The sequence below is a fragment of the Ranitomeya variabilis genome, chromosome 1 (genome assembly GCF_051348905.1).
Source record: "Ranitomeya variabilis isolate aRanVar5 chromosome 1, aRanVar5.hap1, whole genome shotgun sequence".
Taxonomy (NCBI): Eukaryota; Metazoa; Chordata; class Amphibia; order Anura; family Dendrobatidae; genus Ranitomeya; species Ranitomeya variabilis.
Genome location: NC_135232.1, coordinates 235705623 through 235720658, shown reverse-complemented (window position 1 = coordinate 235720658; position 15036 = coordinate 235705623).

The window sequence follows — 15036 nt, the reverse complement described above, 5'->3', positions numbered from 1 at the left end:
ATGACTGACCATGGAGTTACCCTGAGTCAATGCCAGCAGTTGGAGTGCCGTATCATGGGTGACTTGAGGTCCTAAAAAGACCTGTTTCAGAGTGCTCAAAAACCGAGGAGCACTCTGCACCACATGATCGTCGCACTCCCACAGCGGCATAGCCCACTCCAACGCCCTGTCCGACAGAAGAGAAATAATGAATCCCACCTTTGCCTGCTCTGTTGGAAAACATGCAGCCAGGAGCTGGAGGTGAATACCCCACTGGCTCACAAAACCCCTACATGACTTACAGTCACCAGAGTATTGCTCTGGCAGCGGGAAGTGGGATAAGTGTTGGCAGTGGTTAAAGTTGCTGCAGCCACGCTAGCAGCCTGAACAGCTATTGCGGTAACATCCACCACTGAGGTTGCACGCTCGAGAGCCGCCAACCTGCCCTCAAGCAGCTGGATGTACCCCTGCAATCACAGTTCGTCCGCCATTACTTAGCCAGACCCTGGCGCTAGTATACTGTTAGGGCTAGCGAAACGCACTGAGTATAGGTAGGAAGCAACAAGGTGCGTTCACATAAATAGCTGATGGAATACATGCATCCGTCTAATATTGTCAGTTACTTCATATTAAAAATGATTTTTTAACCACTATAATAATAAGACAGGATAGGACCGTATTGAACAAACTGCAATTTCACTAGAAATACATTCATATAAAAAAAGCAGTCATAATGTCCGGAATATAAAAACGTGCAAAACTTTATTTCATAGTAACAGGCATAAAACATAGCAAATGGGAAATCCCCTGCGCCAAACCTAGCACATATAAAAGGACTGGTGGAGGTGCATGTGGTTATATATATCTTTTCAAAGACCCATTTTCAACATGCAGAGTTCTAGATGTAAATAAATCACACATGCTTATACTAATAATAGACTAGTGGAATGGATCCTTATAACATATTTTTAAAGTACAAGTAGGCTATATAGATAACAGAATGGAAAGTCAAAGCACACATGCACACCACTCCTGTCCACCCCAACGTGCGTTTCAGCGAACACCTTCCTCAGGGGGCCAAGGTGCGTTCGCAGCCCGGGGTCCACCGTGCAGAGATATCTGCTGCAAAGTAATGGCGGCTAAACTATGAGCTCACACGTGGGTTAAGCTTCACCCCATGTGAACTGAAAGCAATCTCTGTTGCCGCACAGAGTTGCGCTGTACACAAAAACTATTGCCCTAACTAGGGTTGTGCTTGCAAGCAAGCCAATGGCTAATTGCCCCCACTGACACTAACTGCCTGCCTGAGCGTACAGTCCCAGCGCTACAGTCTCCCACCACATATAAATATAGAGTGGTAAAGTATCTACTGGCATAAGCCAAATACATTTGATACTAGCGTATGGCCGTGCGGCCATGCAAACCTTTTATAGTTGCAGCTCTTTAAGGACCTTCCTGGAGGACCAATAGGAGTTGCTACAGGGCCTGAGTGTGTGACCCCCGACCTCCAATGAGAGGTCCTCCAATGGTCATGCTCAGTATGGGAAAAGCAGGACTTAGTCCCAGGAAAGCCTGCTCGCCACTGACCACCACTGTGCTGTGCTTTCACTTTACGGCCGGCGCTCAGTCAGTGCAGGAAGCGGACGCCGGGGGACGCGAAGGTGAGTATGTACTGTTTGTTTTTTTACATTTTACACTGGTAACCAGGGTAAACATCGGGTTACTAAGCACGGCCCTGCGCTTAGTAACCCGATATTTACCCTGGTTAGGATTGTAAAACATTGCTGGTATCGTTGCTTTTGCTGTCAAACACAACGGTACACGGCGATCTGACGACCAAATAAAGTTCTGAACTTTAACCAATGACCAGCGATATCACAGCAGGATCCTGATCGCTGCTGCCTGTCAAACTCAACGATATCGCTATCCAGGACGCTGCAACGTCACGGATCGCTAGCGATATCGATTAGTGTGAAGGTACCTTTAGGAAAGGATAAATTGACATTGAATGAAAAATAAACACTTTCAATTGACAAAAATAAAAAAGGTGATGTCTCCAGAGCTGGGGATTGTGATGTGCTGAGTGTTGCTGCAAAGTTGGCAATGTAAGCATTGCAACAGCTACTCAACGCTGTGTACACTGCAGAATGTGTGGGGATTTAAAAAAAAAAAAATCTTTAAAGTGAACATGACTTCAGGTGTCATGTTACAAAACTGATGCTATCTCTTTGTTAGTTGTCAATGCATCTTAGGGTACTGTCACACAGTGAAATTTTCATCGCTACGACGGCACGATTCGTGACGTTCTAGCGATATCGTTACGATATCGCTGTGTCTGACACGCTACTGCGATCCAGAACCCCGCTGAGAATCGTACGTCGTACCAGATCGTTTGAAACTTTCTTTCGTCGTCTAGTGTCCCGCTGTGGTGGCATGATTGCATCGTGTGACACAGGTTGTATACGATGTGCGCACAGTAACCAACGGCTTCTACATCGCAAATACATCATGAAATTATCGCTCCAGCGCCGTGTATTGCAACGTGTGACCGCAGTCTACGTGCCGTCGTAGCGATGAAATTGTCACTGTGACAGTACCCTTATTAAATGTGTCCTCCTTCTATCACCTCCACAACCTGGAAAGTGTAATTACCGTATATACTCGAGTATAAGCCGACCCGAGTATAAGCCGACCCCCCTAATTTTGCCACAAAAAACTGGGAAAACTTATTGACTCGAGTATAAGCCTAGGGGGAAAAATGCAGCAGGTACCGGTGAATTTCAAAATTAAAAATAGATGCTCCATACCGTTCATTATGGCCCCATAGATGCTCCACATAAAGCTGTGCCACATATAATGCTCTGCACCGTTCATTATGGCCCCATAGATGCTCCACATAAAGCTGTGCCATATATACAATGCTCTGCACCGTTGCCCCATAGCTGTGCCACATATATAATGCTCTGCACCGTTGCCCCATAGCTGTGCCATATATATAATGCTCTGCACCATTGCCCCATAGCTGTGCCATATAGTGCTCTGCCCCATTGCTGTGCCATATAGTGCTCTGCCCCATAGCTGTGCCATATAGTGCTCTGCCCCATAGCTGTGCCATATAGTGCTCTGCCCCATAGCTGTGCCATATAGTGCTCTGCCCCATAGCTGTGCCATATAGTGCTCTGCCCCATAGCTGTGCCATATAGTGCTCTGCCCCATAGCTGTGCCATATAGTGCTCTGCCCCATAGCTGTGCCATATAGTGCTCTGCCCCATAGCTGTGCCATATAGTGCTCTGCCCCATAGCTGTGCCATATAGTGCTCTGCCCCATAGCTGTGCCATATAGTGCTCTGCCCCATAGCTGTGCCATATAGTGCTCTGCCCCATAGCTGTGCCATATAGTGCTCTGCCCCATAGCTGTGCCATATAGTGCTCTGCCCCATAGCTGTGCCATATAGTGCTCTGCCCCATAGCTGTGCCATATAGTGCTCTGCCCCATAGCTGTGCCATATAGTGCTCTGCCCCATAGCTGTACCATATAGTGCTCTGCCCCATAGCTGTGCCATATAGTGCTCTGCCCCATAGCTGTACCATACAGTGCTCTGCACCGTCCATTATTGCCCCATAGCTGCTGCTGCAATAAAAAAAAATAAAACACATACCGGTACTCACCTGTCTTGCAGCTCCTCGGCGCCATCTTCCCGGCGTCTCCCTGCACTGACTGATCAGGCAGAGGGCGGCGCGCACACTATAAGCGTCATCGCGCCCTCTGCCTGAACAGTCAGAGCGGAGAGAGAGACGCCGGGAAGATGGCGCGACGCCCGGCGTGTGGAACCAGGATAGGTGAATATGCGATACTTACCTGCTCCCGGCGTCCCGCTCCTTCCCCCTGCCTGTCTTCGGTGCCGCAGCCTCTTCCTCTGTCAGCGGTCACCGGCACCGCTGATTAGAGAAATGAATTATGCGGCTCCGCCCCTATGGGGGGTGGAGCAGCCTATTCATTTCTCTAATGAGCGGTCCCACGTGACCGCTCAGGGGAAGAGGCTGCAGCACCCGGAGACCGTGTAACAGGCAGGGGGAGCGCCAGGATCGCCGGGACTAGGTAAGTATATGACAGTGCTCACCCGCCGACCCCACCACCGATCATGACTCGAGTATAAGCCGAGGGGGCACTTTCAGCCCAAAAATTTGGGCTGAAAATCTCGGCTTATACTCGAGTATATACGGTAAATCAGGCCTATCTGATTCAGTGGGTGTGCCCAGACTATTCTCAGTGCCTTCAGCCAGACAGAAAATCTTTTCTCTTTGCCTGTGATTAATATGGATGACATTCCTTAGAATGCCCACATCTAGCTGTAAACCCTGCACTATACAGTTTGGGAAATAAGTATTTGATCCCTTCCTGATTTTGTAAGTTTGCCCGCTGACAAAGACATGAACAGTCTATAATTTTAAGGGTAGGTTAATTTTAACATTGAGAGATTATTATCAACTCGTTACCTGTATTATAGACAGCTTTGTTACAGTCACCTTTATAAAAGACTACTCTCCACTGACTCAATTAATCAGTCAGACTCTAACCTCTACAACATGGGCAAGACCAAAGAGCTTTATAAGGATGTCAAGAACAAGCTCATAGACCTGCACAAAGCTAGAATGGGCTACAAAACCATAAGTAAGACGCTAGGTTAGAAGGAGACAAATATTGAAGCAATAGTAAGAAAATAGAAGAAATACAAAATGACTGTCAATCGACATCGATCTGGGGCACTATGCAAAATCTCACCTCATGGGGTATCCTTGATCATGAGGAAGGTGAGAGATCAGCATAAAACTACACGGGGGGAACTTGTTAATGATCTCAAGGCAGTTGGGACCACAGTTGAAGCTCCGAGTTTTTAAGCAACAGCCTCAAACTGTCTACCTTCAGCTCCACCAGAAGTAGAACTTTAGAAAATGAGAAAAATTGTACCTGAGGGTCTGGGTAACTTTAGACATCTTAGCCGATGAAGAACAGGAAGGACAGTCCTTTTTCCAGTGTCCTGAAGCTCCGCAATAAAAAAACAGTTGATTATCCCTGCTGCATCTTCTTTCCTTCTCCTTGAATGAAATGGCCCCACCTCCATAGTTTCATCAGTCGATGACGTATCACTTTTACTGGAATACAAAGGAGTTTCTAGCTGCATCACCCCTCTGGCCCAAAGCCTACGGTCCATGCGGACAGCCTGTGTCATAGCGTCCTCAAGGGAGTCTGTGGGGGATGTAATGCCAATACATCTTTCACGTGCTCGGACAGTCCTCTGTGGAACAAACCCATAAGAGCAGCGGCGTTCCAGGGTACCTCAGCAGCCCAACATCTGAATTCTGAACAATGCTTTTCCTGCACCACACTCATAACCATGCCCTCAGCCAGACACACGTGATCAGGCTCATCATAAATATGCCCTGGTTACCAGTGTTCAAGAACTTTATTGTTCGAAATATGGTTCTTCTTATACATCACCCCCTATTTTATATTTGCAAATGTTGTTTGAGACGTCCTAATTGATGTTGTACCATTTTAAAAAGAATTCTTCCAAATATGGCCGAATGAAAGATTTTTATCAACACCCTCATGTGTGAACTGGATCCATTTTCACACTATTCAAGTTGCCGAGTACTGTGCAGCAGCAGGATTCCTGTGCTCCTATCCTGGCCGGTAATTACGCCTTAGGGGTGAGCTGATATTTCACTTATTCAGACAGGATCAGAAGGCAGATATCAAACGAGAACTAGACTGGGTCATACACAAGCAGGCTTACCAGAACAGGCAGTACACATAGATATATGGGGTCAGTTGCTCAGCTGAGTACGGCTCAGCCGAGTACAGAAGTATCACTGATGAGGATCTTGACACAGAGGTGGATACATATAGTCCACCCTTATTCAAAGGGAGACCACACAGAATTAACCCTAAGAGGACAGACAATGGAATCCCATCCATGACCATGACAGTAAGGATAGCAACACGGGTAGTTGACTCAAACAGAGTGGGGGACTGCCGGTATCGGAGGTATACTGCTACATGCAACAATTATGAAGGATACCCAACCAGAAGTCTACACATTTACAAAAATGTATTGGCACACACCAACAAAGTGATAGACACCCAACCAGGAGTGTTAACATTTCCAAAAATGAGTGGCAGACACTAACAAAGTGGCATCAATTTTACCACAGTAGAAATACTATAATAGAGACTGAAAGAAATATATCAGAGACTGCAATTAGGCAAGAACAATGCAGCACACTTAAAACTACAATGAGTAACAGAAATTGTCAGTTGTCTTTGAATAGGAGGTCACATTGTTGGTTCACCAGTGCTTTCAGAAACATTTACACCTGCCCCGCATACACTTCGAACACCAAGCCTAATCTCCTTCCACCACGACCTGTTTTTTTTCAGTAATGTTGCTCAGATAGTGTGCTAGTAGCACACTATTAGCAACAAAAGTTTGATTTTTTACTCTCCACAACCTCTGCATACAGCTGAATTTCAGAGGCACAAACTGAGGTGAAATATGGCTTGATGAATCACGTTAATCACAGAAGAAAGAATTTTTCAGTGTGGATGAGGGCTGGATGACAAAGAAGGTATGCTCCATACAGTTTTTTAATTTGATGTCCCCTACTATCTGATGTTAGTAACCGTTAACATTTTTTAGGGCCTGTGGATGAGGCCTGTATAACATTGACGAGATGCTATAAACAATTTCAAAGTGAGATGTCCTCTACTGTATTACAATGGAAACACAAGCCTGTCAGAGGCTTGCATAACATTGACTAGATGCTACAAACAATAAGAGTAAGATGTCCCCTACTGTATGCAATAGTAACAGAAGAAATCATTTTTTCAGTGTGGATGAGAGCTGGATGACAAAAAAGATATGCTCTAAACAATTTTTTAATTAGATGTCCTTTACTGTTTTGCATTAGTAACAGAATAATTTTTTGATGTCGATGAAGCCTGTTTAACATTGACTACATGCTCCAAACAATTTCAAAGTGAGATATCCCCTACTGTATTACGTTAGTAACATAAAAAATTTTTTTAGTGTGGATGAGTCCTGTATAATCTAGAAGATTGTCCGTGGCATAGGAACACCCCATTTCCTACAGTTGCTGCTGGTAAGGTGCAGTTTTGCCGAATAAATATTACCGACGTGTCGTTAGATGAACTGATCAGGAAAAGGGGCATGACGGCAGGCTGTATAACGTTTTGCAACATAAAAAAATATTAATTTTTTCTTAATGTGCGTTAGGTCTGCAGATAGCTTCATATCATCCCCACAAAATTACACCATGGAATACGGTGACCTGTATCATGTTTACCAACAGAAAAGAAAAACATTTTCTTTTAATGTGTGTTAGGTATGCAGTCAGCTTCAGATCACTGTCATAAGATGACAACACTGAATATGGTGGCCTGTCTCAAGTTTTGCAAAAAATAAAAAATTAAAATTATTTTGGTCTGCAGACAGCGTAATATCACCATCAAAAAATTACAACATAGAATACGGTGAGCTGTATCACTTTTACCAACAGAAAAAAAAAAAAAAATTTAATGTGCGTGAGGGCTGCCGACTGCTTCATATCACCGCCACAACATGACAACTTGGGATACAGCGGGCTGTATCACGTTTTGCAAGAGAAAAAATTATACCCTTTTTTATTGTACAGTACAGACCAAAAGTGTGGACACACCTTCTCATTTAAAGATTTTTCTGTATTTTCGTGACTATGAAAATTGTAAATTCACACTGAAGGCAACAAAACTATGAATTAACACATGTGGAATTGTATACTTAACAAAACAGTGTGAAACAACTGAAAATATGTCTTATAGACTAGGTTCTTTAAAGTAGCCACCTTTTGCTTTGATAAATGCTTTGCACACTCTTGGCATTCTCTTGATGAGCTTCAAGAGGTAGTCACCGGGAATGGTTTTCACTTCACAGGTGTGCCCTTTCAGGTTTAATTAGTGGGATTTCTTGCCTTATAAATGGGGTTGGGACCATTAGTTGTGTTGAGCAGAAGTCTGGTAGATACACAGCCGATAGTCCCACTGAATAGACTGTTAGAATTTGTATTATGGCAAGAAAACAGCAGCTAAGTAAAGAAAAATGAGTGGCCATCATTACTTTAAGAAATGAAGGTCAGTCAGTCCAAAAAATTGGGAAAACTTTGAAAGTGTCCCCAAGTGCAGTGGCAAAAACCATCAAGCGCTACAAAGAAACTGGCTCACATGAGGACCACCCCAGGAAAGGAAGACCAAGAGTCACCTCTGCTTCTGAGGATAAGTTTATCTGAGTCACCAGCCTCAGAAATTGCAGGTTAACAGCAGCTCAGATTAGAGACCAGGTCAATGCCACATAGAGTTCTAGCAGCAGACACATCTCTACAACAACTGTTAAGTGGAGACTTTGTGCAGCAGGCCTTCATGGTAAAATAGCTGCTAGGAAACCACTGCTAAGGACAGGCAACAAGCAGAAGAGACTTGTTTGGGCCAAAAAACACAAGGAATGGACATTAGACAAGTGGAAATCTGTGCTTTGGTCTGATGAGTCCAAATTTGAGATCTTTGGTTCCAACCACCATGTCTTTGTGTGAACCAGAAAAGGTGAATGGATGGACTCTACACTCTGGTTCCCACCATGAAGCATGGAGGAGGAGGTGTGATGGTGTAGGGGTGCTTTGCTGGTGACACTGTTGAGGATTTATTCAAAATTGAAGGCATTCTGAACCAGCATGGCTACCACAGCATCTTGCAGCGGCATGCTATTCCATCCGGTTTGCATTTAGTTGGACCACTATTTAGTTTTTAACAGGACAATGACCCCAAGCACACCTCCAGGCTGTGTAAGGGCTATTTGACCAAGAAGGAGAGTGATGGTGTGCTACGCCAGATGACCTGGCCTCCACAGTCACCAGACCTTAACCCGATCAAGATGGTTTGGGGTGAGCTGGACCACAGAGTGAAGGCACAAGGGTCAACAAGTGCTAAGCATCTCTGGGAACTCCTTCAAGATTGTTGGAAGACCATTTCCGGTGACTACCTCTTAAAGCCCATCAAGAGAATGCCAAGAGTGAGCAAAGCAGTCATCAAAGCAAAAGGTGGCTACTTTTAAGAACCTAGAATATAAGACATATTTTCAGTTGTTTCACACTTCTCTGTTAAGTGTATAATTCCACATGTGTTAATTCATAGTTTTGATGCCTTCAGTGTGAATTTACAATTTTCATAGTCATGAAAATACAGAAAAATCTTTAAATGAGAAGGTGTGTCCACACATTTGGTCTGTACTGTATGTTAGGTATGCAGACAGCTTCATATCACTGCCACAAAATTACAACGTGGAATATGTTGACCTGTATCACCAGAGATAGGCGAACACCTGGATGTTCGGGTCCAGCTGATTTGGTCAAACAGTTACAAAAAGTTCTGATTTGGGTAACAGAACAGTACCCAGACCCGAACCCGGACCCCATTCAGTTGAATGGGGGCCACAACATCCAGTGTTTGCCAGGCTGTCATGTGCATGACAGAGCAGCAAACACCACTTCTGATCGGCAGTGAAATCATCCCCGCCAGTCAGAAAGCCAAAGGTTCCCACGCTGTCAAAAGGCAGTGTGAGCGCTCAGCTGTGATCGGAGGTATAAAAGTTTACTACTAATACTGATCCCATCATCCGACACCTGCTGCCGCCAATTACTGTGAGAGTAGGAGCGGCGGATGGGAGTATTCATCAGCTGTTCTTTTATTGTAAATTAATAGTTTAAAAAAATCCGGGATGGGTTCCCCTATATTTTTGATAACCAGCCACGGAATACTCAAAGCTCACAGCTCTATTAGATGCGCCAATTCTGGTGCTTTGCCCGGCTCTTCCCACTTACCCTGTAGCAGTGGCAAATGGGGTTCATATTTCTGGGGTTGAGAAAACACAGACACCCAGAAAAAAGTCCTTTAATTGAAAGAATGACACAGACTTCTTTAATAATCTTAATTAAACCAAACTTTCGACCTCGCCTAATTCCACTGAAGGCCTTGATCTTTGGTCACTGAGGCTGCACTTGCAGCAATTTAGTCATCAGTGGCTCTCAGCCTGGATGGTTGCATCTTGGCACCATCCAGGTTGAAAACTGTTTATCCCCCAGTCATGGATTACGGTTTGCGACAGAACGACAGCCAGATATAGTATATTGTTGTTTTATTATTTTAGTTTTAATGCAGGAGATAGCACTACAAGTCCCAGTCACTCTAACCTTGGTGTTTGGCCAGAGCCAGACGTCCAGAGCTTCTGGTTCTGACATTTCTATCACCGGCGCTGTCTGCAGAGTGAATACGACAATGCTTAGTGACAGAAGTAGAAGTTGCAGGATCAGGTGCTGCTGGAGATGTGACACTGTACATAAATAAAAAAAGACTGACCGTCACTTCCAAACAGAAAACTAGTGTGTACAGGTGCAAGCTAAGAATAGACATCTCCATACATAACTATCAAATAAAGTTGCATTTTGTAGTGCTATAGCATGTAAACATGAAATTTATGAAATTATATTGCATTACTGCTCTAGAATAGGAAAAACTTGAGATGATTCCACTGCCCTGAACAAAAAGTGTGAATTGTGCATGCAACAAACTCTAATTGAAAGGCCACAGTTCAAGGTCCAAAAATGGATATGATTGACTTAAGGTGCATCATCCATGTGAATTACAAGTAAAAGAGCAGGACGTTTTGGTCAGCTGGAAGTGGTAAGTGTTGCCCATTTGACCACTCAACAATGATTTGCATATTTTACAGGATATATTTAAAGAGGTTGTTTAGCCAAACTAAAACTAAAAATCGTACAGGTACTCTATGTGGTTGAATATAATGTAAAATTAATGTATTCTCTCCTGCTGTCACCCCCATTAAGTCAGCGCAGGTCAAAAATGTGGTTTATGCTAGACAGTAAGCCATGTCACTCTTAGAGTTATTGGAAATTCATTTACAGGACCCGGTCCATTGGCCCTACAAGTAGTCTGTGGCCCCAGGTGTTCTGAGAACCACCTCTTACCTACTGGCTTCTCTTTTGATTAGATGTTCTGGCTCAATGTCTTTGTTGCAAATTGATGCATATTTGATGTTTCACCAGGCCAGTTAATCAAAAGAAGAGCCGCAGATCTCATTGCTCCCATCCATGGGCCACAAATTACTGGTGTACCTAAATCCAGCCAATATCCCTCTGTTATGAGAGCTAGGTGACTAGAATATTATCAGATAATTCTCTTGCTGTGAGGATATATTTAGAAAGGTATGATATTTAGATGGATAGCAATGGGGTGGGTATTTCCCTTTAATGCATATGGTTAATTTCACACTGTATTTTTGGGGGTTATTATTTTGCATTAATATTTGTTGGCCAATACTAGGAGTGTCCAAAAGGTGCAAATCTTACCATTATGTAATTTTTCTACTTATTTTCCATTCCTTGTTTTGCTTACAAATACTCATACGAAACAGTAATAACAAAAACTGTCAAAGTGAAATAAATGAAAATAGTAAGCTCAATAAAAACAGAAATTTTTAATTTCAATACTACATGAGAGGGTATAGGGTTGTAAACTACGGTTTTTCTTTGACTTCTGAGCAGCCTTTGGAAATCCTGTAGAGGCACTTTTTTATTTTGGATAGTCAAAAACATTGAACAACCACAGAGGTGATGTCAATTAGGAAGTTTATTCTCATTATGATGATGAAGCGCTTCGTATATCACCTGTTGTGCCTGGGCACAGCAAGAAGACAGCAATCAATACACTATGGATGTTCTTATTTAAAGTAATCAATAGGTTAAGAAAAGCTCCCCAGAGAACTGGAATGAAAGTAGAACGTCTCACTTCAGAAAAACTTTTAGAGAGACAAGGGAAGCTTTTGTCAGAGTTGTTTTTGCTGTATGAATGCACAAAGCAATTGCGCTATCTATTGTGTCACTTATCAATCCCAGAATATAGAAGTTAGAGTGAAATGTTTGTTCTGAGATATCTCCCCATTTCTTTGGAGCTTTTAGCTTTGTCTCAGTAGACCTTGCTGAGAAGTCCAGTATCATTTCATCGTTTCATCTGGTAAAGGAAGTAAGACCCAAGCTGTTAACACCTCAGTTAGCGCATAACAAAAGCCACGATAACTGAAGATATTCTCATCTCTATTATCACACTGAAAATTTACTAAAATGTGCTGTCCAGATACTGACTACTACATAATCCATAAAAGAATAAGATCTTGTTCTAGTAATTCTAATAATTAATGATAGCATGTTAGAGACTCAAATTTATGCTTCCAAATACAGTTACATAATTAGGACATAATCAATCTACATACATGTTCTTTTCTTTTCAGCAATTATGGTATGCCAATATGATAGGGAGTTTTCAACTCTTGATACATATCAATATTGTTTTTTTGCAATACATTAAATTTTGCATTTTCTTTGGCTAGGTTCACATTTGCGTTCCGGAGGGCTGGAGATGGCTGCGTACTTCCTCCCTTCTTCCTCCCTGAAGCTCCCCCTACTTCTGCATGCATCCTGTGTTTTCCTGCGTACCTATCTTTAACATTGGGTATGCAGGGACATGTGTCCTCCACCCAGTGTTGCCAATCCAGTTCCCTAGCCTGCAATTTTCAACTGAATGATAAACAACAGGAGGCAATAGTTTTCAATTTGAGCAGTGTTCCTTTGATACTAATTTTCAAACTTTTAGAAAACCCTTTAAAATTATCCACTATACTAACAAATAACCTACAGTGACTGGGACAATGTGTACTGGACATGAGTCAATGACTGTAAATGAAGGTACAGGTGAAATAAGAGGGATAAAGCACCTTCACTTTTAGTTGCCGTGCCCGTTACTTGTATTTTGTGGTTGATGAAAATGTGGGTGGAAATGGGCGAGGCGGGCAAAATGGGTGTTTTTTTATGGACGGGGCTTTTCAAATGGGTTTGGTTTTCCTTTAACCTGTTGTTAAAATATTGAATCCTACCCCTGCATAACTGGTATCTGTCATTGTTAAGTTTGGCCACTAAAAGTTTGAGCTGCGAGCTGCTGGACATTTTTCTTCTCATTTGTAGGTATATGCTGAAATAGATACTTCTTTACAAGAGATGAGAACAGCTGAAAGATTTCATGTATTATTTTGACAAGGCTTTGTTGTTTTCTTTGCTGGGACATGTCTGAGCCTGCAACCTGTTGCAGAATCATCACATTCAGACATTGCAGGAGAATGAAATGTTTGCATGGGACATACAATAACCATTATATGCATCATAAAAACATGAATGATTACAGAATGAAACTAAACATCAACAAATGAATGAGGTAATATAGCATACATAGGCGGACATACCGCCTGTTCAACCAGTGCAGCTGCAGCGGGGCCCGGAGGCTTCAGGGGGCACGTGCAGGGCAGCTAATAATGAGGGCAATCTGGCCAGTTTATCCAGCCCTGAGCTCCGGGGGGCCCCTGGCCAGATTGCCCTTCTGTGCAGTAGGCAGGGAGCAATCCCTGCAGCTCCGCTGCCTGCAAGAGAAAATGGCAGCAGAGCGAAGCTGCAGGAAATGGATCTGTCCTGCTTCCTGCTCACGCTTCCTGTCTCACACAACAGTGGCTGAATTATATCATCATTCAGCGCCATGGCTGTGGGAGACAGGAAGCTGCCGGCGATGGTGTGGCTTCAGGATACCATGCACAGAGGTGAGGTGTGTGTGTGTGTGTGCAGAGAAGTGAATGGTGCTGTGTGTGTCTGTGTGTGTGTAGGTGGTGAAAAGGGCAATGATGAGGGTGATGGGGCAGAAGGCAATGATTGGGTTGACAGAGAGAGTAATAATAGGAGTGGTGGGGGAGAAAGCAAAGATGGGGTGGTGGAAAGGGCAATAATGGGGGTAGTGGGGGAGGAGGAAATGATGGAGGTGGTGAATGGGCAATAATGGGGTGGTGGGGGAAAAGACAATGATAGTGGTATTGGAAAAGGCAATGATGGGGATGTGGGGAGAAGGAAATGTGGAGGTTATGGAATGGGTAATGATGGGGTGGTGGGGGAGAAAACAATGATAATGGCAGTAAATGGACAATGATGGGGTGGTAGGGAGGAGGCAATGATGGAGGTGGTGGAATGGGTAATGATGGGGTGGTGGGGGAAAAGACAATGATGTGGTGGTGGAAAGGGCAATGATGGGGATGGTGGGGAGGAAGAAATGATGGAGGTCGTGGAATGGGTAATGATGGGAGTGGGGAGGGAGAAGTCAATGAAGATGGCGGTGGAAAGAACAATAATGGGGGTGGTGGGGAGAAAGCAATGATGGAGGTGGTGAAGAGGGTAATCATGGGGGTGGGGGAAAGAGCAATAATGGAATGCGAGGGGAGGAGGACAATTAGGGGTGTGGGGGATTGGGATGGGAGGAAGGGGGATTTATAATAGATTTAGCAATGGGGGGTGAAGGAAGACGTTATTATTGATTATTATGTCTTATTAGTATAAAGTGTACTCACTTATTATGTATAGCACATTCCCTTGATATATAGTGTACTCACTTATGAATAGCACAGTCCCTTAGTGCATAGTGTACTCACTTATTATGTATAACACCATCCTTAGTTACATAGTTTCCTCTTTTGTTATGTATAACACTGTCCCTTATTACGTACTATCCTCTCTAGTTATATATGATGCCCTCCCTTATTATATAGCTTCCTCTGCTATTGCAGTGTTGTCTCTTACATAGTGTATTCTTGTTATTTTTGTTATCTACAGCACCCTCTTTTATTACATAGTCCCCTCTTTTGTTAGATATAAAATGACTACTGATGGAGGAGCCAGTGACCAGACTACCAGTCCATCAGCTCCTCTTTTAGAAAAGAAACTTTCCCATGCTCCATCAGCCATCATTGCATTATACAGCTAACAAGACAGGACGATATGTAATAAAAAACAGGGCTCTATAAAATCCAATATGTAAGGGACGGTTCTGTACACAACAGGAGAGGG